General features: G+C 40.8%; 1 long non-coding RNA gene across 5 annotated transcripts in view; it reads left to right on the top strand.

Annotated features, from left to right (window-relative positions):
* LOC111095126 overlaps positions 1-22046 on the top strand; it is a 72965-nt gene that overhangs the window by 18226 nt on the left and 32693 nt on the right. For 4 of the 5 annotated variants that reach the window (XR_005356645.1, XR_005356646.1, XR_005356643.1 and 1 more), the window contains exon 4: positions 12730-12866. This is a non-coding gene — a long non-coding RNA (uncharacterized LOC111095126). Of the gene's footprint in view, positions 1-11804; positions 11873-12729; positions 12867-22046 lie in introns of all 5 variants that reach the window. The other variant, XR_005356647.1, reaches the window with a different exon arrangement.

Genomic DNA, 22046 nt, shown 5'->3' with positions numbered 1-22046 from the left:
AATGACGGTTGACCCCAGCATGGACCCTCTGTCTTACCAAGTGTGAGTTCAGAGGCAGGAAAAAAAAATCATTGATAATTGGAGGATCAGCTGAAGTAAAGTGACAGGAATGGAGAAAAGCCAAAAAGAGAACAATAGATTTCTGGTACTGACCTAGTGACAGGACACCTGGTGGCTATGGCTGTGCTGGCACCTAAAAGATCTTCCAGCTCCTGTTTTTCTGGAAGGCCTGGCTATATGTGGTTCCTGTTTTTCTTCTTTCTCTGTGTATCTTTTCCACACAATCTAATGATCTAAGCAAACCTGAGCCTCTCTCTGGTCCTTCTGATCAGAAGAGGCTCACTCACATTTATTTGAAGAAAGCCTTGTAAGGTTTAAGTATTAGATCAGTTAAAGAGCAGTAAACAGTGACTCACAGATTAATAAATATTTCAAAGGGCAGCAAATAACAGGCGCTTTTATTCTGAAGTTTGAAGACCAAGCAGTTCCAGATAAATAGCCGCCAGTGAAAACATCTTAAACTGATAACCCTCTCTCTCTCTTGCTCCCTCTTCTCTAGATCTTGGTCCCTTTGTGTTCGTTCTGCTTTTCTTTTTGTGAACTTACTTCCCATCTCCCCTCCTACCATTTACCTTTGCGTGATTCTCTCTTGATTCCTCTCCGCCTCTTCTCTTTCCTTTGTCCCTCTTCCATTCCTCTTCAACATCTCATTCCCTTACTCTTCCTTTTCCCCTCTTTTCCTTCTCTGGTTGCCTCTCCTCTCCTCCTCCTCTTATTACTTTCCTTACTACTACTCTTTAAAGACCACAAACCGGAAAGGAAATATATTCATTAGAATTCGTTGTGCCTATCACATTTTGTGTTCTATTCTCTTTGTTTCATAGCAGGTGACTTCTAAAGCAGATAATTTCTATTAAACAAACAAGGAATACCTAAAGGATCTGCTCTTGCCTGTGTCCCTCAGTTGATTGTTTTCTCCAGTCTTCTGTGGCCTTGGCAGGACATAAAGGCTTTCCAAGCCCAGTACTCTGCACAGAAGGTTACCAGGGGGAAAAAAATGGGTTCTCGGATCAGTTTCTACTTGGAAGAATTTTTTAAAAATCTCCCTGATGTTTGCGCTGAAAAGAGAAAAGAAAGATACAATCAATTATTTACTGAATTAGATTATTAACCCAAAAGGTATAGAGATGTTATTGCAGTAGAAATAGTGATTTTAGTTTTACTGTGTAGAAATTATCTCTCTTGGTGGTACTCGGGAGGCGACATGAATTTTTCTGCTAGATTAGTTTTTGAATGTTCCCACGGTGCACCTATCCTTTGTGGCTCTGAAAAGAAAGTTGCAGACCAAGTACAAAGCCCTTATCACCGTTGTCACCCTCTTGTCAAATGATTAAAATCCTTGTTGACATTAAATGTCAACAGAGAAAGTTATCCAGCATTAGGTAAGCGCTACAGGGCCAAGGATTCCTATCCAAGAGCATAGTCACCTGCCACCTAGTGTCTTAATAAAAAACTACAGTAAATGATCCATTTAGCCCAGGTCTTCTGGGCTCCCTCCAAAATCCTCTTTGAACCCTTAGGGTTTAGCTGGGAGCTCTTCATGATGGCAGGCAGCTTTTTCTGGGAGGCTGCTGACCTGACTCATCCACTCTGAACAGAAGAATCCCACCTGTCACAGTCGGGTAGGGTTTCCCCCTCTCTGGTCTATATGTGAGGATATCCAAAGGAATGCTCTGACTCAGAACTTTATGGGAGGACAAAGGATGCCTGAGAATGGCTGAAGCGTGCCATGGCATAAAAAGCATATAAAGTGCATATAGTCAATGTTATACTGTCAATGATAATTATATGTAGCAATTGCAGTGACGTTGTAATTTAATATTTTGCAAATGTTTAAGTGTCTCCTATGAGTTGGGCACCATGCCAGGTGTTGGGAACGAGGCTGTGAGCGTTAGAGATAGGTCCTGGTGTCATGAAGCTTGTGTGCTGTGGAGCAAGAAGGACAACAAACAAGATAAATACATACCAGGGCATATACTATAGAGAAAATCAACAGGGCCATGAAATAAGCTTATTGGAGAAGATGACTTTGTTACAGCTAGTCAGGGACAGCATTTCTGAGAAAGTGGCTCTGAGTGAGACTCAGATACTGAGAATGTGCCAGGTGTAAAAGGAGCAGAGGGTGGTCACTCCAGGGACCAGTGAGTACAAAGGCCTGGGAGAAGAAAGGGGCCTAGTGTGTCTGAGGGCCAGGCTGGAGGACAAAGCAGCGGAAGTGTGCTGACCCAGTAGAGTTGTGTTTGTACTCCAGACATCGCTGATTCTGGACATAAAAAGAATAAAATTTTTCTCTGAGATTTAAATTTTGAAACTGGTTCGTAATAGATCATACATTTATTGGGGTTCTTTAAATCAAACCAAATTAAGAGGAAACAAAGTCATATTGTGGGACGGGGAGAGGAATTTAGTGCTTTGTGTAGCCAGGAAGGACACAAGTGGATCAGAGGATTCTGGAACCACCGACTCTGTTACTGGCTCCTCTTTGTCTGCTTATCTCTGAGTGTTGAATTCAGTTTCTCCTAGCAGTAGAACCACGGATGCTGACAGTTCTGAGCTTACATACAACACAATGACCTAAATCTTTTCTCCTACCTCAGTTTGAAAAGCCCACGCAAGGACTCTGATTGCCCTGACTTTGTGCTCACTCCTAGGACCAAAACCAAGGGAAGTGAGAAACTATGACCCACCTCATTTGCATCATGTGCCCATCCCTGTGGTCAGATCAGTTACTACAAACAGAGGGGAAGTATGTGGTAACATAGACATGGCCCGTGGGGTATCGATGTCACTTTAGTTTTTCCATCAAAGATGAGAAAAAAAAGATACACTCAATTTCATCAAGGCTAACAAGCTATTGAAGGACACTAATACTATCCAAAGAAAGAATGCATCCTTCTCAAAGAGACTTGGCCAGCCATTGAAATACAGAAAGAGGAAAGTCAATGAGCTGAACCTTGGTGGTTCTCAACTAAATGATTTGCGGGGGAGAGGGAGCCTTACCCAACGGTTCCCATGGTAAGGTATATTGTTGAGCTAGCTGGTATCTCTGAGCTAGCTCCTCTGTGGCCCTCCCATCTTAATTCAACATTATCAAATTTCTGATATTAATTTGAGGTGCATCCTCACTAAGGAACTTCAGAAGATTTACCAAAACCGAGGATAGTCTTCTTTTTTTTTTCCTCTTTCTTGATTCGGGCTCTGTTCATGTGCTTCTATGTCCCCCACCAGTTCACATGAGACTTTCCTTTATTGTAATATTGTTAACATGAAAATCTAAGTCTCCACGTCAACTGTCCCCATCAACTGACAGAAAATTTCCCCATCTTTTTTGCTAAGAAATCTTTACTTCTCTCTAAAAGGTTCTACAAAATGCTCTCCTGCTAGTCATTTGTTATAGGAAAATAGCTTGTCCTTCAATTTGTATGATACCACAGCTCAGCTCTGTGTGTGCGCACACTCACGTGTGTGTGTGTGTGTGTGTGTGTGTGTATCCCTCTGACTCTTAGCTGCTTTGTCTTCAACATGATCAGCATTCCACTTTTTGGAGAAGGCTTTACATACCATTACTTTTGACATGAAAAGTAACATTAGCTCTGCTGAAAACGGAGTCGATGTTGGACAAAATTAGGAATGACAATGAAAATCAAATGCAAAATATTAAATACCATTCTAGGTTGTATAGAGTTTTTTTCTAACCTTTTTCCCCATTTATTTTCCCATTGACTCAACTAATGTTTTTGAGCACCTGCAATGTGCTATGCCCTGCGAATAAATACAAGGGTAAAAAGGGAGACAGAATCAGTTCTCCTGTAATCATTTGGTTCCCAATAGTATCTGGACTCTACTGTGTGTGGAATAGATGATAAATAGCCCTCGGTCTTGGTCTTCAAAATATTTCAGAAATTTGGGACTGGAACAGATAAACATATGCAGATGATGATATTGCAAGGCACCATATGGCAATTTTTAAACCGTGTGGCAAAGAGGTATTGAGGAGGAAATAATTCACTCTGATTGGAAATATGTGGGAAGAAGATACTGAGGTCATAGTAATGGAACTGACCTTTGTAGGTCTTGCATAGGTTGAATGGGTGAAGAAGGAAAGAAATTCTAAGGACTCAAAAGGACAGAAGCAGAATGCTAAAGGATCCGTTGAGAGAATATGGATGAGTTTTTTAGACTGAATCAGTAAGTCTCTTTGGATGATAGTAGGACAAAGAGTGTGGGATGGATGAGACATTAGGCTAAAAGTCATGGAAGGCAGACGCAGACTAGGCTATTCAGTTTCCATGCAGAGGATTTAGACTTTATTCTGTAGCAATGGCAATCCACCAAAGATGTGTGATCCCAAAAGGATATATCTTTGTCAGCAGCTCATAGGATGGGCTCAGTAAGTGAAAAGCAAAGAAGGCTGGAGAAAAAGTATCCCTTAGCTGCTGCCTTGCCTCTTATCCAAGTGAAAAAAAGATGGTGAAAACCTGACTTATGTTTGTGCCTGTGGAACCAGAAGAGAGATGGGTTTAAGAGGCCATGGAGACAGGGAACTGACAAGTCTTCCATGATACACAGAGGGGATGAAATGGGGAGGAGGCACTGAAGGTGACCCCATGCTCTCTCACTGTCAAGGGGGTCCAGTGACGGTGGTACCACACACTTAGGTAGAACAGCGCAGAGAAAGGTACATTCATGTTTCCAATGCACGGTATGAAATTGCAGAGAAACATGCAGGTAGAGCCTTGAACTAAAAATGTGAGTCCCCAGCACTTTATGTCCAAATAGCTGCCTTTTTTCCCCCAGATTTTATTTATTTTTTTATTTATTCATGAGAGATACATAGAGGCAGAGACACAGGCAGAGAGAGAAGCAGGCTCCCTGCAGGGAGCTCCATGTGGGAACTCGGTCCCAGGACCCTGGGGGTCACGCCCTGACCCCAAGTCAGATGCTCAACTACTGAGCCACCCAGGCACCCCCAAATAGCTGCCTTTCATAGACTGTCTGCTGTATCCTGTGTGTTAAGCTTCATAATGACTGAGCCAAGAAGATATCAACAGCCACACATAAGAGAAATAAGAACTCAAGACATTAGACTTGCCCACATTCACACAACTAATAAGCAGCAAAGCAAGATTTTGAATCCAGCTTTACCTGACTCTAAACCCTCACGTTTTCAAATATCTTGCTTTAGTTTTTTTTTTAGCTCATTGCATTCATTGGATGTATAAAATCACTGTCACCCTGAAGAGAAAGTCTGGGGTCATTCACTTCATTCTTAGCCATGGTCAAACGAGAAATAACAAGCATGCTCGGCATACCTCATGCTCAAGGCCATGGAGCTGAATTCTCAGGAGGAAGAGCAGCGGGGAGTCCAAACAAACAGAGCATAGTTTTTTTAATTGTGCCCTAGAAACAATTATATCCTCCAAAAAAGTAAAGTGGATGTTTTATTAATAAATCATTGTTTACAGAAAGTTGAATAACCATCATCATCAGTTCTAGGTTAAATAGTAGACTAAGTATAAACTTTGAGGATCTCCTTCTGCTGTTAAGTCTAGTTACTGTGTTGTGAAAATTTAATATTTCAAAATCATAATCTCCCGGCCTATTAATACAGTTGGTGGCAACTGTGTTTTCAAGAAACTTTTGTATGTCAGACAAAGCTACACCTCATGGTGAGATTTTAAATTATGTCTCAAATATGGGATCATTCCACCATTTGAGGGGGCGGGGTCAATTCAGAGAGTTGTAGGGACAGAACTATAAAATGTACACATATTTAAAATATGTATTAATAATACTATGTATCTTTATATTATATGGATAAATAAAAGTATATGTTATATATAAATGCTTTTAAAAATATTACCTATATTTCATATATACATATACATACACATACACATACACACACACACACACACACACACACACATACCTAATGGGTCACACAGATACTCAAAAAGCAGTGGTTTTCAATCCTGACAGCACATTTGAATCACTTGGGGAGTATTTATTTATTTATAAATTTTATTTATTTATTCATGAGAGACACACATAGAGAGGCAGAGACACAGGTAGAGAGAGAAGCAGGCTTCCTGCGAGGAGCCTGATGTGGGACTCCATCCCAGGACTTCGGGGTCATGACCTGAGACAAAGGCAGACGCTCAACCACTGAGCCACCCAGGTGCCCCACTTTGGAAGCTTTTAAGAAAAATACCACCACCTGGGGCCCATGCATCAGTATGATCCTAATAAGCAGCCAACATGGACAACCACTGCCCCTAGATGAGCAGTGATTGAGAAAGAAATGAAAAAGGACTTTGGAGACATATAAACCTGAATTTGAATACTACTTCACTATCGACTGGCTTCATCATTTTTGGTAAATTATCTGACTTCTCTGGGGCTCGGTTTTTCCATCTGTACAATAGGAATAATATCTACTTTTTGAGTTCCGAGGGACAAGATGTGCCTGGTGTCATGCAGTAAATAGTAGTGGAAAGGCTAAGAGCCAGGGTGGAGGCTAAGACAGAGGGAAAGGCTGGAAAATGAAGAGAACACCAAGCTGAGAAGAGAGGCCAGAAAGAACCCTACAAAGCAAATTTAGGCCTGTTTCAAATTTACAGAGATTCATGCTTCTCATATTTTTCTTGAAATCCAGCTAAAAGCAAGAGATTGGCTCAGAAAGAGTGAGAAATTTTACCCTGGGGAAGCCCTGCAGTGTGAGAAAAGCCATGCTCTGGATCACCTTCTTTATTTTCTCTGACCACAGGAATGTTTATGCCACCTGTGCACAACTTGAAACCTAGCTCTTGGGGTCTGACACTTATTCTAGAACATTATACTACCTGGTGTTCCTCAAGATGTAGTCTCCAGACCAACGCTGCAGGATCACATGGAAATATACTAGACTTGCAAAATCTTGGGGGCTCCTCCCCAGACCTACTGAATCTGACTTTGGGGATAGGGCCCAGCAATCTGTGTTATAAGCTCCTCAGGTGGTTCTGATGCAATTTAACTTTTGAGCAGCACTGTGGTAAAGTATTACAGCAGGTGCCCTCAGCAATGAAAATGGTTGGCAATAAGCAAAACCACAGCACTCTTCGTCTTGGTCACCATTGGGTCGTGTTAAATCAACTCATAATTCTTATCCTCCCAGCTTAATAAATTTAATAAATGAGGAGATAGCCAAATAATTGAATTCTCCATCGGTAAGAAATACAAAATCATCCTTCAGACTTTATTTGATAAGGCTCTCAAACAACACTTAAAATTACATTCTTACACATTAATACCGGTATATCTCTACCTGTATATGAATGGGTGTCCTTTCATATATTTAAATATGTATTTATTCATCTGTTCACCTTTGCAAAGATTTCCTTTTACATCTGCTTTTCCAGAGGTCTCAGGTTTATTCTGCTGTACTTCCCAGTTAAGTATGTTCCTCAAGTCAGGTTGATTGGTGAGCCTAATTTTTAATGATGATGCTCTTCACAGCTCGAGGACAGACCACTAGTATAGGACATAAACACTTAGATTCTGGAGATGGCTCGGCATAGGTTTAATCCCATCCCCATATATGATGTATAATACTAACTTGCATTTGGGAGGTAAATTATTAATCTCTAAGAGACTTATTTCTTATCTACTGAAATGGGGTTAACAATATAATACCTATTCCTGCCTCATAGGACTTTTGAGAACATGTAAAATAATAAATACCTCCTATTGGTATTATGACTTCTAGAAGTCTCTTTGCTTTTAATGATGATATGAAATACTTGGAGATATTTGAAGTAAAATGATATGAGTGGTATCATAGGGCTCTTGGAGGTTTTTTTTAAATATTTTATTTATTTATTAATGAGAGACATAGAGGGAGAGAGAGAGAGGCAGAGACAACAGGCAGAGGGAGAAGCAGGCTCCATACAGGGAGCTGGACCTGGAACTCGATCCCAGGTCTCCAGGATCACGCCCTGGGCTGAAGGCAGCGCTAAACCTCTGAGCCACCTGGGCTGCCCTCCCTTCCCGCCGCCCCCCCACCCCGCCCCAAGGTTTTGTAATAAAGCATTCGGAGCAGTGTTTTTCAAACCTTAACGTGTATACAAATCACCCAAGGATCCTGTTAGAGTGCAGGTATTGATCCGAGATGGGGTCTGACATGCTTTATTTCCAGCAAGCTCCTGGGGAATACTGATGCAGCGTGTTCCAGTTTAAAGCACTGAGCTTATGTCCTGGAACATGTTAAATACTTAGTAAACATTGACTATCAGTATTGTGACTTCCAGAAGCTTCTCTGCTTTGAATAGCAATTTGAAATACTTTCAGATTTTTGAAGTACACATCGATGGACATGAAGTGGAATCTCTGTCAAAACCAGTAGATGATTATGTGATCTAACTGTTCTTAATTACTTTGTGTAGATGAAAAAGTGGGGAGAGTATCTTTTCTTCTTTTTAATGGGCTGCTTCTGTCTCCCTGAACTCAAGAGATTTTTCTTCATGTGCTTCCACTTTGATTCTACTTGAAATAAATGACCTCCCTTCTCTTTCTTACCCTTTCAAATCCTAACCTGATCTCAAAGTCTAGCTCCTTCAGAAGAAATGTAGCTCTCAGCACATGCATATTTTACCATACAACATTGCATCACGTGACTCTAAAATAATACCACGTTTCAAGTAGAACCGCCAGCACCGATATACTTGATGATGAATGTTGTCCTTCAATGCCATTTTAAGAAACTCTGGGTTCATGATGCTGCTTCCATTGCTTGAAATAGTTTTTGAACTTGTTCTTAGGAATTGCCTCTGGATTAGTCACAGTGCACTAGGCTATTGTTGCATGACCAAAACATTTCAGGATCTCATTAGCTTAACGTTATAATAAAAGTGTATTTCTCTCTCATTGTATTCTAATGTTGGTCAGGGAGCTCTCAGGGAGGCTCTGCTCCAAATAATGATTCAGGAATTCCTGCTCTTTCCATTGTTGAGCCTGCCATCTTGGAATGCTTGGATATGAGCTGAGAAAACATGGAAATTGCTCAGGGGGCCTATGGTCAGGACTGGAAGAGGCTTCCATATGCCATTGGCCAAAATTCAATCAAGTGACCCCAAAGCTAACTTTGAACAAGATCCAACAAATCTATATGTCCAGCTGGAGGAAATAGTATTGGTGAGCAACAGTCAGTTTCTGCCATATAGAGTCATGGGGCAAGATGTTAAGAAGATCAACTGCCCTGTGGTAAAGAGCTTTCAGCCAGTGTCTGAGGCAAAGTTGTGAGCAATGGTTAGTTATAGGTGTGCAGGGATGCTGACTCCTACAGCTCTCAGGGTGGCTGGACAGAGATTATGGCAGCTGGGAGGACTCCCCGGATCACCCACACTGGACGTAAACAGCCTCATCCATTTTATGCCAGTGTGCCACTTTATGTTACAGAAAACAAAGGGAAGCCCTACTATGTGGTCACATCTAGTTTTTTTTTTCATATCTAGTTATTGACTAAAAGTCATATTATCTGACTTGAACACTATTCTTGGCTCTTCTTCAAAATCAAATTTGCCTCCCAGATATCACCCTCACTATAGAAATTCAAACTAGAGTGCTTTTATACTCTAAAGCAATTCTAAAAGAAGTTTCAAAAATATTTTAATTGTTAATGGCATTTCCAGGTTAGATGTTACAGGTCATTAAAAAAAAAAAAAAAAAAAAAAAAAAAAAAAAAAAAAAGATGTTACAGGTCATTAGAGGGATACTTTGAAAGGGATAGGCTTCATTTTTATGTTTGAAATAGTGTGCTTGTTAGAAGAGAAGTATCACCTGGCATAATACTCTCTCAGTCCTTCTATGCTGTCTCAATGGCACAGTATCATCCTTTTTTATGGTTGCATAATATTTCTCTCTGTGTATGTATACACATCTTGAAATGTGTTGTACACCTGAAACTAATATAACATTGTATGTCAACTGTACTCAAATAAATATAAAATAGTTATATTTTATAATGACTCAAAATAAATATAAAAAAGTAAAAACACCAGTATGATCCTATTATGCAGGTTAACTCTAACCTGCCTAGAATAATTATCTTTCTCTTCCTTCTCCTTTTCTTTTCTCCTTCTCTTTCTCTCTCTCCTTTTTCTTCCTTATTTCAAATATTTTAGAAGCTAGATATACTTCACTCTTTGTGTATGTCCTCCCCCCTGCCACACACACATAGTAAGTAGCTTGCTGGCTAGTCCCCTGATACATGCCCAGAAAAAAAGTTACTGGTTGATTAATTTGCTCTGTAGACATGTTGATTACAAAAAATAGATTTAAGCTGGTGCAGGAGATCTTTCAAAATGCACTATTTAAAAAATTTCCTCCTAGAGATAAAAATTTAATACCAGAATCATTTATTTAGAAGGCTTTCAATCCTCCTTAATAGTCACAACCATATGTTAACATGCACCTTTCACTTTATGCATTACCTTTCTTTCTCAACTGTTTCAAGCACATAAAAAATCCAGAGATTATTAAAAATATTTATACCACTGACCTTAAATTATTAAGCATTACAGATCTTATTGAAACTGTGTATCCTTATTAGAATGCTATTATCTCTCCCTTTACAGAAGGAGCTACTATCCTCAATTTGGTATTTATTATTCATATACCTATATTGTTTTTTAGTTCTTATGAACATATACAGAAGCACTTTTATAAACATTTTGCAGGTCTGAAAATTTTATAAATGACATTATATTATTCATATATATTTGACAATTGCTTGCTTTTTTCTTTTTTGCCTAACATTGTGTTCTGAGGTATGTGTTGTCATGTGCAGCTCTAATCCATTTGCTTTAACTGCTGTATGGCATTCAGTACCATGAGAAAATATATTCATTTATTCCGTTGTGTTAGTATACTTCTAGTTGTTTCCACATTTTTGCCTTTACAAGGAGAGCTTCAATAAAGTCCTTGTAAATGTCTCCTTGGGTACTTCTGCTAAAGCATTTCCAGGACAAAGGCACAGGAGTGAGATTGGTAGCTTTCTAAGGTGTAGCACTTAACTTTACAGAGTCATGCCCAATTGTCCTCCAGGGGCACGATTCTGTAAAATTGTTCTGGGCTGGTTTTTATCCCCTGCCAACAGTAAAGAAGAGTCCCTACTGCTTCTTCACTTGGTATCATCATGCTGAAGCTGGTTATTGTAAAATACTTTTTCCTTTAAAAATTTTTTTATTGAGGTGTAATTCACATGTAACATTTTATCAGTTTCAGGTGTATGACATCATGATATGATATTTGTATATGTTGAGAAACAATTATCAAAATAAGTCTAGTTTATATCTGTCACCATAGTTACAAATTTTTTTTCTTGTGATGAGGACTCTTAAGATCAAGAGCTACTTTAAAATATGCAGCACAATATTATTAATCATAATCATCTTGTTGTACAGTACATCCCCATGACTAATTTATTTTATAACTGTAAATTTGTACATTTGACTTTTTTTAACCCATTTCACTCACCCCCACCCCCACCTCTGGCAACTACCGTACTGGTCTGTTCTGGGCCTCTGAGTTTGTTTTAGATTCCACATAGAAGTGGAATCATATGATGTTTGCCTTTGTTGACATATTTCACTTAGCCTTCAAGGTCCATCCATAGTTTTGCAAATGGCAAGATTTCATTTGTTTTTATGGCTGAATAATACTCTACTGTGTTTTCTTTACCCTTTCATCTACTGATGGGCACTCAGGTTGGTCCCATATCTTGGAATCTATAATTAATGATGAAGTGAATCTGGGAAGAGAGATATCTTTTCAGGTTAGTGTTTTCCTTCTCTTTGGATAAATACCTGGAAGTAGAATTGCTGGATCATATGGTAATTCTATTTTTATAACTATTTATACTATCTTACTTGTCAATTTGCATTTCACCGTTAAGTGCTGAGGCTGGGGACTTTGTCATACATCTAACAGCTATCAGTGTTTTTTCCTTTGGGCAGTGTATGTTCGTATATTTTGTCCACCTTTTCATTTGGGTTATCTTTTGTTTTCTTCATTTATAGGAGTATTTTATGTATTTCGATACAAATCTTTTGTCAGTTCATGAAAATATCTTCCCCCAATTGGCATCTGGTCTTTTTACTTTATTTATGCTATCTTTTCCTGCACAGATAAAAGTTTCCATTTTAATGTAATCAAATGTATCAGAATCTTACTTTATAGCTTTGGCACAGGTGGCTTTGCTTAATATGTTCCTTCCTGTACTAAGATCATAAAGAAATTCTTTTGTATTTTCTTCAAAATTCTTAAATTTTGCTATATACCTTTACTATTTAATATTTAATCAATCTGGAAATAATTTAACTTTATGTGTACTATAAAGAAGAGGTCTGGGGCAGGGGCAGGGATCTTCCATAGAGCCAATTATTGTTGGCCATTTGTCGAGTAGCTCAGGCATTTCCCACTGATTGGTAAACCCACCACCGTCATTTATCACATTCCCAAATCTGAACTCTAGCCTGTCCCACTAATCCATCCATGTGTCACAGCACACCGCCTTAACTGTCCTACTTTTATAGCAGTCTTGATACGTGGTATAGGGACTCCCCCATATGATTGTTCTCTCTCAGAATTGTCTAAGCTATTCTTAGTCCATTTCTTTTACATAAATTTCAGAATCAGCCTGTCAAGTTCAACAAGGAGCCCGGCCGAGGTTGTAATTTGAATTGCATTAGAAGAGACTAGTTTGAAGAGGACTGACAGTGTTACATGACTGAGTCTTCCTCTCCTTGGACGTGGCTTCTTCTTTCTCTGTAAGTATTTTCAAATGCCTTTTTATGAAATTTTACATATTTTTTTGATATATAAAATCTTTTGGTAGTTTTGATACTAAGCACCTTATATTTTTTATTACTACTGTTTAGTTAATGACAGCTTCTGTTTAAATCCTCATGGTGCTATGAGTTAGGTATTTTCTTTTTTTTTAATATTTTATTTATTTATTCATGAGAGACACACAGAGAAAGAGAGAGAGGCAAAGACACAGGCAGAGGGAGAAGCAGGCTCCATGCAGGGAGCCCGACATGGGACTCGAAACCGGGTCTCCAGGATCAGGCCCTGGGCTGAAGGTGGCGATAAACCGCTGAGCCACCAGGGCTGCCCCGAGTTAAGTATTTTCATCAAATTTCATAACCAAGCAAATCAAGGCTCAGCAAGAATAAGTAACTTACTATATGTTCTTGGTAGTAAGTGATCAGAGATGGGGTACCAAGTCAGAGCTTCTAACTCCAAATCCAGTGCTCTTAACCTCCACTTTATATTCTGTCTTGTGATAGGTGACTTCAATGACAGCATTTTTTTTAAGGGCAACAACATTAGGATCTTTACAGTCACAGAATAGAAATAATGAGAATAAGCACTTATTTCATCAAAAGCAGAGCTTTTAAAACTTTAATGTCTATACAAATAGCCTAGCGATCCTGCTATCCAGTTGGTCTAAAGGAGAGCCTGAGATTTTGCTTTCCCATGAACTCTTGCATTTAGCTATTCACAAATAGCTTTCAAATGAAGGCTTTCTATTTTTCATAATTGCACATCCTTAGTTACATTTAATGCTAGGCATCTTTTATTTTTATTATTCGTGCTCATGTTATCTACCTTTCTGTTTAAGTCCTCATAGTACTAAGAGTTAGGTGGTATTTTATCACTAAGGACACGAGGTTTAGGAAGATGAAGTAACTCACCAAATGCCATAGGCAGCAAATGATAGGTGAGGCCAATACTGCTGGTCCGAGGAACTCACTTTGAGAACCACTGCTCTAGAGTCTCCTCTAGGGAGTGACTTTTTAATTAACAATGATTAAAGGTGAGAACTCCACCAGATGGCAGCACAAGCTCATCATTTTGCGTTGAGGGACTTCCCACTTCCCCCTGAAGTATCTGACATTGGCAGATGCCCGACTTGACTTGTTAGGTTGTCTCAGGGAAATGAATCCGGTTCCCCTCACTCCTGAGGCTCTATGACATACAACCCGCGGTAGCACTTCAGTGTTGACAATGAGTTTTCATCAAGAGCATCCAGCTGGGACAGGGTATCATGCCCACAAGCTTCTCCCAAAAAAGCCTATTTCAAGAGGCTTGTAAATGAGAATGAAAAATTGTTTTCCATCGGTTGCTTTTTCATCACCGTGAGTTCAATTTGGGCACTTAAACAAGAATGGGAGGCATGGTTTGAAACGTCTGGCAGAATATGAGAGGAGGAAATGATTCATTCGCTGGGGGGGAAGGGCAGACCATGCAGGCAGAGAAACCTGAATCAGAGTCCAAAGATTCCGGGAAAATCCGAGCAGTGTGCTCAAGGACCATTAGCCTCCTGTCAGACCATCAGCTACAGGCCCCGCCTGCACTGGGGGGCCTCAGCCCATCCTCTTACTCAGTTCTTTTTTTTCTTCTGAGCCCGAAAATAAAAAAAAATAATAATAATAACCATAAATAGGAATCCATCACTCCTAATGTTGCCAGTGCGAGCTTGGCGAGGTGAAAACCAATTAGAAAGGATCACAGATTCTTGATTTTTTAGTTTTAAAAAGACCTCAGAAGGGATGTCTGGGTAGCTCAGTCTGTTAAGCATCTGCCTTTGGCTCAGGTCATGGTTTTGGGATCCCAGGATTAAGCCCCACATTGGGCTCCCTCCTCAACTAGAAATCTGCTTCTCCCTCTGTTCTTCACCTTGCTTATGCTCTCTCTCTCTCTTACTCGCTCTCTCTCTCTCTCAAGTAAATAAATAAAATCTTTGATAAAAATTTTAAAATTTAGAAACCTCACCAGCATAAGCCTGTGCACCGGGAAGGCTGGAGCAGCGGCCTGTGGCGTACTGGGAGAGGCTGAAGTACTTAGGGTCCTTCTGCAGTCCCTGGGAAGGCCCCACCTTCTCCTCTCTCCTTATTCTGCAATCGCCATCTCTCCTATTGATGTAGGCAGTGTAGACACACACTACACAGGCTTTCAGATGCCTCACCAGCAGGGCAGATGGGTGTTGTGGAAAATGAAACAGACAGAAAAGGGTGGTTCGAGGCAGTGCCAGGCCGACCCTCAGGCCAATGGAAGCTTGTCTTGCTGCACTATTCAGGGCTCCAGGCAGGCGGAGCAGGGAGCCGGGGAGGGCTGGCCAGAGGACCATGGTCATGGGGAGACCAGCAGATTGTCAGTGACCCTATTATGTAAGGGTTACTGCTTCCAGAATTTACTGGGGAAGAGAAGGACAGGGAACACAGTCCATGCCACTGAGGCCAGGGAAATGGAAGCTGAGAGAGGCCAGGCTACTTCCCCAGAGTCCTATGTCTACAAAGCATGGATCTGGGCTACAAACCCAAGACTAGGGTCCAAGGTCTGCTGTGCGGGCCTGCAGACACGGGACTCCAATACTCATTAGATGTTTCCTGAATCAATGTATTTATGAGAGAAGTTGTACTTTGCAAAAAACAAAGAAGCAAACATGTAAAAGAAAACACCAGAAACAAGAAATTGATCATCTACAGATAGGTTAATGGCAAAGAGAGTAAGAAAGCCTTGGGCAAAAGTGTTGGGCAATTGGCTTTGGGCCACAGAGACCCCATGGCTCTTTCCTCTGGGTCTGAGGACTCTAGTTCTGTCCCAACAGGGCACAGTGCCCAGATGACTGGAGCCTTCAGCTGCACTTCCTTGCTGCTGCCTTGACCACACCTTTCTTTATGGCTCTCTGCCTTCTTCCCTTGATGCATGAGGCCATAGCCTGCCTGATTCATAGGCTGAAGCCCTGTGATAAGTTGCTACTGGGAATCATTTCATAGAACAGACGCCTTTTATAAAAAGTAAAAAATTCTTCCAAATTAATTCTTCAATGCTTCTCAGCTATTGGTCACAGACTCCCCTGAGGATGTGGTAAAAGCTGCAGACCCTCTACCTTATAAAAGTGTGTGCATTGCACACACACACACTAGGGCACACAATTTCATGGAGTTCATTTATCCCTGAATCCTATCCAGAAACCCCAAGCTGGGAACTCTTACCCTAGATGGCCATTATCTGGGTTTGTTTACACTGAGATACACAAAATCCCATTGGTGCCATTTCGTAAGGGGTAAGCTAAGATAGAAAGGGAGAGAACTCAGGAATGATTCATCTTAAATTTGTACCTTTTGCATATTTATGTAGACAATGCTTTTAAAACTCTGGAAAAAAGTATTTTAAAAGGCAAAATATGGGCAGCCCTGGTGGTGCAGCGGTTTAGCACCACCTGCAGCTGGGAGTATGATCCTGAAGACCCGGGAGTCCCACGTCGGGCTTCCTGCATGGAGCCTGCTTCTCCCTCTGCCTGTGTCTCTGCCTCTCTCTCTCTCTCTCTCTCTCCCCCCTCCTGAATAAATAAATAAATAAATCTTTAAAATATAAAAAACTAAAAAGGCAAAATATAAAGATATTATAATAAAGTGGTTACATCTGGTGAACAAGGAGGGCAAAGGATTTGGAGAACATTTCAGCACAGTGGGACGTGCAGTAGGCCAAGCTCTGTTCCCTGCACAGCCCTGGGCTCTCTCGGAGTGTTAGCTGATAGGTGTATGGAGTTGGGGATCCTATCCTGGTATGGGAAGACTGCACAGAGGAGACTTTAGTTCTATTACATAGTCCTACTAGGTCCACTCCAGGGCCTACTTCTAGAAAGGAGAGCACATTCCCAGGCCAGAGGTCAAATTTGAGCATTTTAGGATACTAGAGCAGCCCTTGAGGAAATCTGAGCTGTGTGCTTTGTTGGGGCTCACAGATGGTATAACAGAGCTTTGCAGTCAGACAGGCCAGACTCACCAACCATCCCTACCTGCCTGGCACTCTCCTGAAAGTCTTGCATCTCAGGAAACCCCTCAGTCCTGGGAAAACCAGAACAGTTGATCACGTTATCGGAGTTTCAGATTAGTGACCGTGGGTGGGATGCTTAATCTCTCTGAGCCTCAGTTTTGCACATCTGCAAAATAAGGCAAGTAACCCATGGTTGAGGGGTTCACGATGACGCTGGAGCAATGCAGGTAATTGCCCAATATTTGGAGGCAGGTATAAGCAGAATGGCAGTCTCTTCTTGCTGCTGCTCTTGTTGCCTGGAAGGCCAGGCTTTCAGGGCTACTCAGGGCTACTCAGATGCAGGCACTTCCCTCCTCTGTGGCCCCTAGGGTCTCCAGACAAGTTACAAGGCCCCAGATCGAGTCAGGAGGACAGCACAGGATGAAAACATGACAGACACAAAGCAGTTTCAACCCCCTTTCTAAGACCTCGTCTCTCCCTCCCACAGATTCTTTCTCTTCATACTCCCACAAGCACCTCAAGCTCCCTGTCTTCCCCCTGGGGACAGGAGTTGCTACCAGTCATCATACTTTAAATGATTGAAAAGAAACGCCTAAAACTGTTACCATTTTAATTTGTCTCATAAAAAAAATGGTTTTGTCTCCTGTTAGAGGAAATTCATACACCAGGGAGCTTGACCCTTTAATGGCTCTATCAGTTAGGCTAGATTCAGCTGCTCCTATGCAAAAGCACAAAATTAGAGTAGTTTGAGCAAGATGGAAGTTGTTTCTTTCTCACATAAAAAGTCTGGGATGGCAGTTTCAGAGCCGTCCTGGGCCGCGGCATCCTCACTCTTCTCCTCCTTCCACCCAAGTGCTGCCTTCCAGGCTGAGGGTCGCTTCCTGGTCCCAGAAGGCGGTTGGAGTGCCAGTCATTACGGGTCATCTAAGGGCAGAAGAAGGAGGAAAGGGAAAAGGGGAGAAAAGATCCCTACTGGGTGAGTCACTTCCATTTAAGCGGGTTTCCAAAAAGGCCCAAGCAACACCTCATTGGCCAGAGCTTAATCCCACGGTCACTACTAGTTACAAAAGATTTTGGGGAATAGACACTTCTCCGGGTGCACTGCAGCCTCCCATAAAGAGAGGCCCAGATACTAAGGAAGGAAAGGAGAATGCACCTAGAAGTTGCACCAAATGGGGAGGCCACACTGGTAAAAGCTTTTGTCCTTGTTCTCCCTGATGGGGAGGCGACCAGAGTCATGGTAGCAGCAAGTCCCTCTGTCCCCCAGTTCTGGTGACCAGACCAAATCTAGGTGCCCCTCAGTGACCAATAAAAGAAAGAATGAAAGGAATTATACTAATAGTGGGGGGAGGGATGTGCTCAATTACTAGTCGTGAGGTCAGATTTCCAAGGGATCTTCTATCTGAGGATTTTAAAAACCACAGTCAACTTTTCACCAATCTGTGGGTTTAAGGTTTGTTATATTCTCTTAGGATTCCATTTATAGCTTCCTGGTTGTTCCTCATTTGTGTTATGAAACTAAATTCCGAAAGCAGCCAGGATCTCTTAAGAACAAAGGCTATTTCTTTTCCAGTATGTATTGATCATGACTCACATAAGAAATACGTAATGCCCGATGAACATTCAGCTCATGACTTAGAATTGGTAATACAGCAGTAGCTGATTGTTGAGGGAAAAATTAATCTTCTGGGACAATTTCCAGCCTGTCAGAGGAGGAGTAAATCATTTCGGCTTAGTTGCTACTTGCAAACCGGAGCTAGGATTTCTCAGCTAACATTACTAAGGACATCAGATGGTTACAATGCACATAGTATTGAACCTGATGCCCAGTATGGGCTCCTGATTCTTTTTCTGTGGACACATGATTCTCTCCCACATTCAGGCTTAATCTCAGAAGTACAGGCAATAAACTAAATCACTCTTTCAGCTAAAAAGAGCAAGGAGAAGAAAGGGCTAGAGTTGGCTGCACAAATATGACAGCTATGACCCATGATGGAGCACACTGGAGATGTGAGTCTGACTGACCAGAAGGAGAGTAAGAAACCTGAAGTGCCCTGAAGAACACCAATCGATTCAGGGAAAACATTGAAAACAAAGGAAACTGGGGGGTATATTCATTTTAAACTGAAAAATGAGAAGGGATGGGCCCTTTTCTCAAGAGTGAAAAGCAAAATTTGAGATGTACACGCAGCTGCCATGGGCAGACTCATCATGGAACCTTCTAGAAGGAGATGACACACTGCCAGCAGCGACCACAGCAGCTAGAGTACGTTAACCCTGATGGAGAAAGAGCACTTAGTGCCAACTGCTTTCGGATTTCAAAGCAGTCAGTCACGTCCAACTGTGTCTCTCGGTGAAAGCCCCATTACATGAGGAATGTAAATCAGTTTTCCTCCACAAATAGATTGTATCTCTGGTATTTCATAAATTGGGTCAGACCCAATGTAACTCAATAATTTTTATAACCTGATCCTCTTCCTCTGTGATTGTGTCTTAGCGACAGACAGTTTGCAGGATCTTAAACACAGTAATAACATTTGTTTTCATTAGTCTCAAAACAAGCAGTGAAGGGAATATTAAAGTTAATGGACACTGCTGAGTTCACGGGACAGCTTGTGGGGTCGAGCATGGGACCCTTGAGTTAATCCTCTCACAACTCAATAATGATAATAGCCACTGTCAAGGGGAGTGTCCCCTGTGACTCAGGCGCTTTACAATAGCTTTACATACTTATTCTCATTTAATTCTCCCAACAACACTCTAAGGGAGTATTTACATCCCCATTTTTTAGAACAGGAAAGTACAACTCAAGGTCTTATTGATACCAAGTGGTAGTGTACTTATTCAAATCTGGGTCTGTCTGAATCCAGATCCATGCTATCTTCTCCTACATTTGGTTGCCTTATGAAGACTCAAATTCCTTTCTCCTCTGACATCATTTTAGCATACCTTCTTGGAAAAAAAGGAAAGAAATGTTAGGGCTTTTTTTTTTTTTAAGATCACAATAATTTTGTTATTTTTTTTAAATGAAATGTAAGCCAGAGCTTTCTGCACATTTTTCTAGGTTATCATTAGGCCTATCTTTTATCCACATCCTGTCCTGGGGCTCCCCACGAGTGTTTATAGGTATTCCTGATTCAAAGGAAGAGTATTCTGATACTCACCCTGCATGTGGGCTTTCTAGGCACACCTTTCTTTGGGAAAGAGGCAACTATTCTTAGACGGTAGAGCATTTCAACCCACCGACTAAGCATATGGCATCGAATGAGTTTAGAAGAGTGGGAAAATAGAGTGTGATTCCGATCTTATAAGCAAACATGCACGTGTCTAGTTTGTTTCATAATATATGCATGTAATGATCTGGAAAAAAACTATACCAGAATTATAGCAATAGAACACTGGATGGTAAAATCCCAAATGATTTTTCTTTTTTCTTTTTGGTGTTTTCAAAATGACCTAAATAAATGGATATTGCTATTACTAAAAAAGTAATAGTTGTTTGTTTTTTTTTTAAGATTTTATTTATTAGAGAGAGAAAGAGAGAGATAGCATGAGCAGGGGAGGGGCAGAGGAAAGGGAGAGAATCTCTGGCAGACATCCCCAACTCAGGGCTGGATGCCACAATACCCACCCCCGCAAGACCAGACCTGAGCCAAAACCAAGGGTCAGACTCTTAAGGGACTGAGCCACCCCGGCACACCCCTCCTCAAAATGATAGTGTTAATGGGTGCACGACTTCTCAAATTGTGCAATAAGTGGTTGGAGGCACAGCTGTATAGCATAAGGCCTCTTAATATTGCACCCATCTGTTGTTTATCAATGTCATTAATAACAAAAAATCTCTGATATCTCTTTGCCACGTTTTCATTAGCTGGAAAAAGATCAGCTAGTCTCAAAAACTGATAAAGCCGAAAGACTCTCCATGGACTTACTATGAACCAGCATCATTTAATAAGCAAATATGCTCATCCCTTTGTATGGCTTTATGTTTGCATTCCCTCTGCACAAGGATTGTTTCTGGAGATAAGAAATCATGGCATCATTTTGGTTACCTATTTCCATGGCAACTCATGGATTCAGGGAAGAGATTTGTTGTGGGGACTTGTCTTTCTACGTTAGGTCAGTTCCCTGTGAGACTGCCGCATCTGTTGTAAATATCTGAAGCAGAAGTGAGATTCGGTTTTGGTTCTCAGAACTCAGATTAATACCTGTAATTCTGTGAGCAGCACTAAGGAGTAGCAGTACTCTGGAAACATCTCATTTTTCACAACAATTCTCTCTTTAAAGATCACAAAAGAAAATTCTTTTTAGGGTTACTAGTTAGTGTAGAGTGCAATAATGATGGTTTTTCCTGTTAAGTCTCTACAGGCATGCTGACTCACTTGCACTCACTTGCACACACAAGCACACAAACACACACACACACACTCACAAAGTAGAATATGAATTTTCTTGTAATCTTTACTCAAATGAAATATCGTCCATGAATTCTCAAAATTTTGTCCGGTATTCTCTCCTTGTAATGTTTTCCTGGTAAATCCTTAAAAATGGCAACAAAATTGTGTAGAAAGCTAGAAGTCAGAATTCTGATGATCTTTTTACCACGATCTCTGTGATCTTGGGCAATTGCCCTAATTTAGAGACTTAACAGCTAGGAAAGCTTGGGACGGTTTAGTAACTGTGCTAATTTCTCACCACTATAATCATCTAAGCTAATAAAAGGAAGGAAAAGTAGTTTGTGAAAAGAGTGAAAAAACTGAAAAGAGAAAATTAGGATTATCTCTATCCCTCCCTCCAGTATAACCTCTGTTCCTCTTCCCTCTGTAAGTGCAGGGCCATAGAAGGAAAGAAAGAATGAAAGAGGTCACTTTCTTTTTGGCCAAGCACACGTATGAATGTTCAGGTTATTGTTTACTTTAGGTTCAAGCAATGTATTCCCACAAAAAAAAAAAAAAAATCCATGAGGTTGTGGGAGGTAGAAGATGGCTTATTTAATGTCCATTAAATTTGTACCCACCAAGTCCTCCCAGACATTCAGGGATGTAGTTTTGAATTTTCAGAATAAAGAATATCTCTCTCTATTCTTTTTCACTCACCCTCATAGTTTTTATAAAAAGAAAAAGAATTTATTAAAGGATACCAGAAGGCTCATAGACTTACTA

The sequence above is a fragment of the Canis lupus genome, chromosome 3 (assembly GCF_011100685.1).
Source record: "Canis lupus familiaris isolate Mischka breed German Shepherd chromosome 3, alternate assembly UU_Cfam_GSD_1.0, whole genome shotgun sequence".
Taxonomy (NCBI): Eukaryota; Metazoa; Chordata; class Mammalia; order Carnivora; family Canidae; genus Canis; species Canis lupus.
This window is presented reverse-complemented; position numbering and strand designations above follow the sequence as displayed.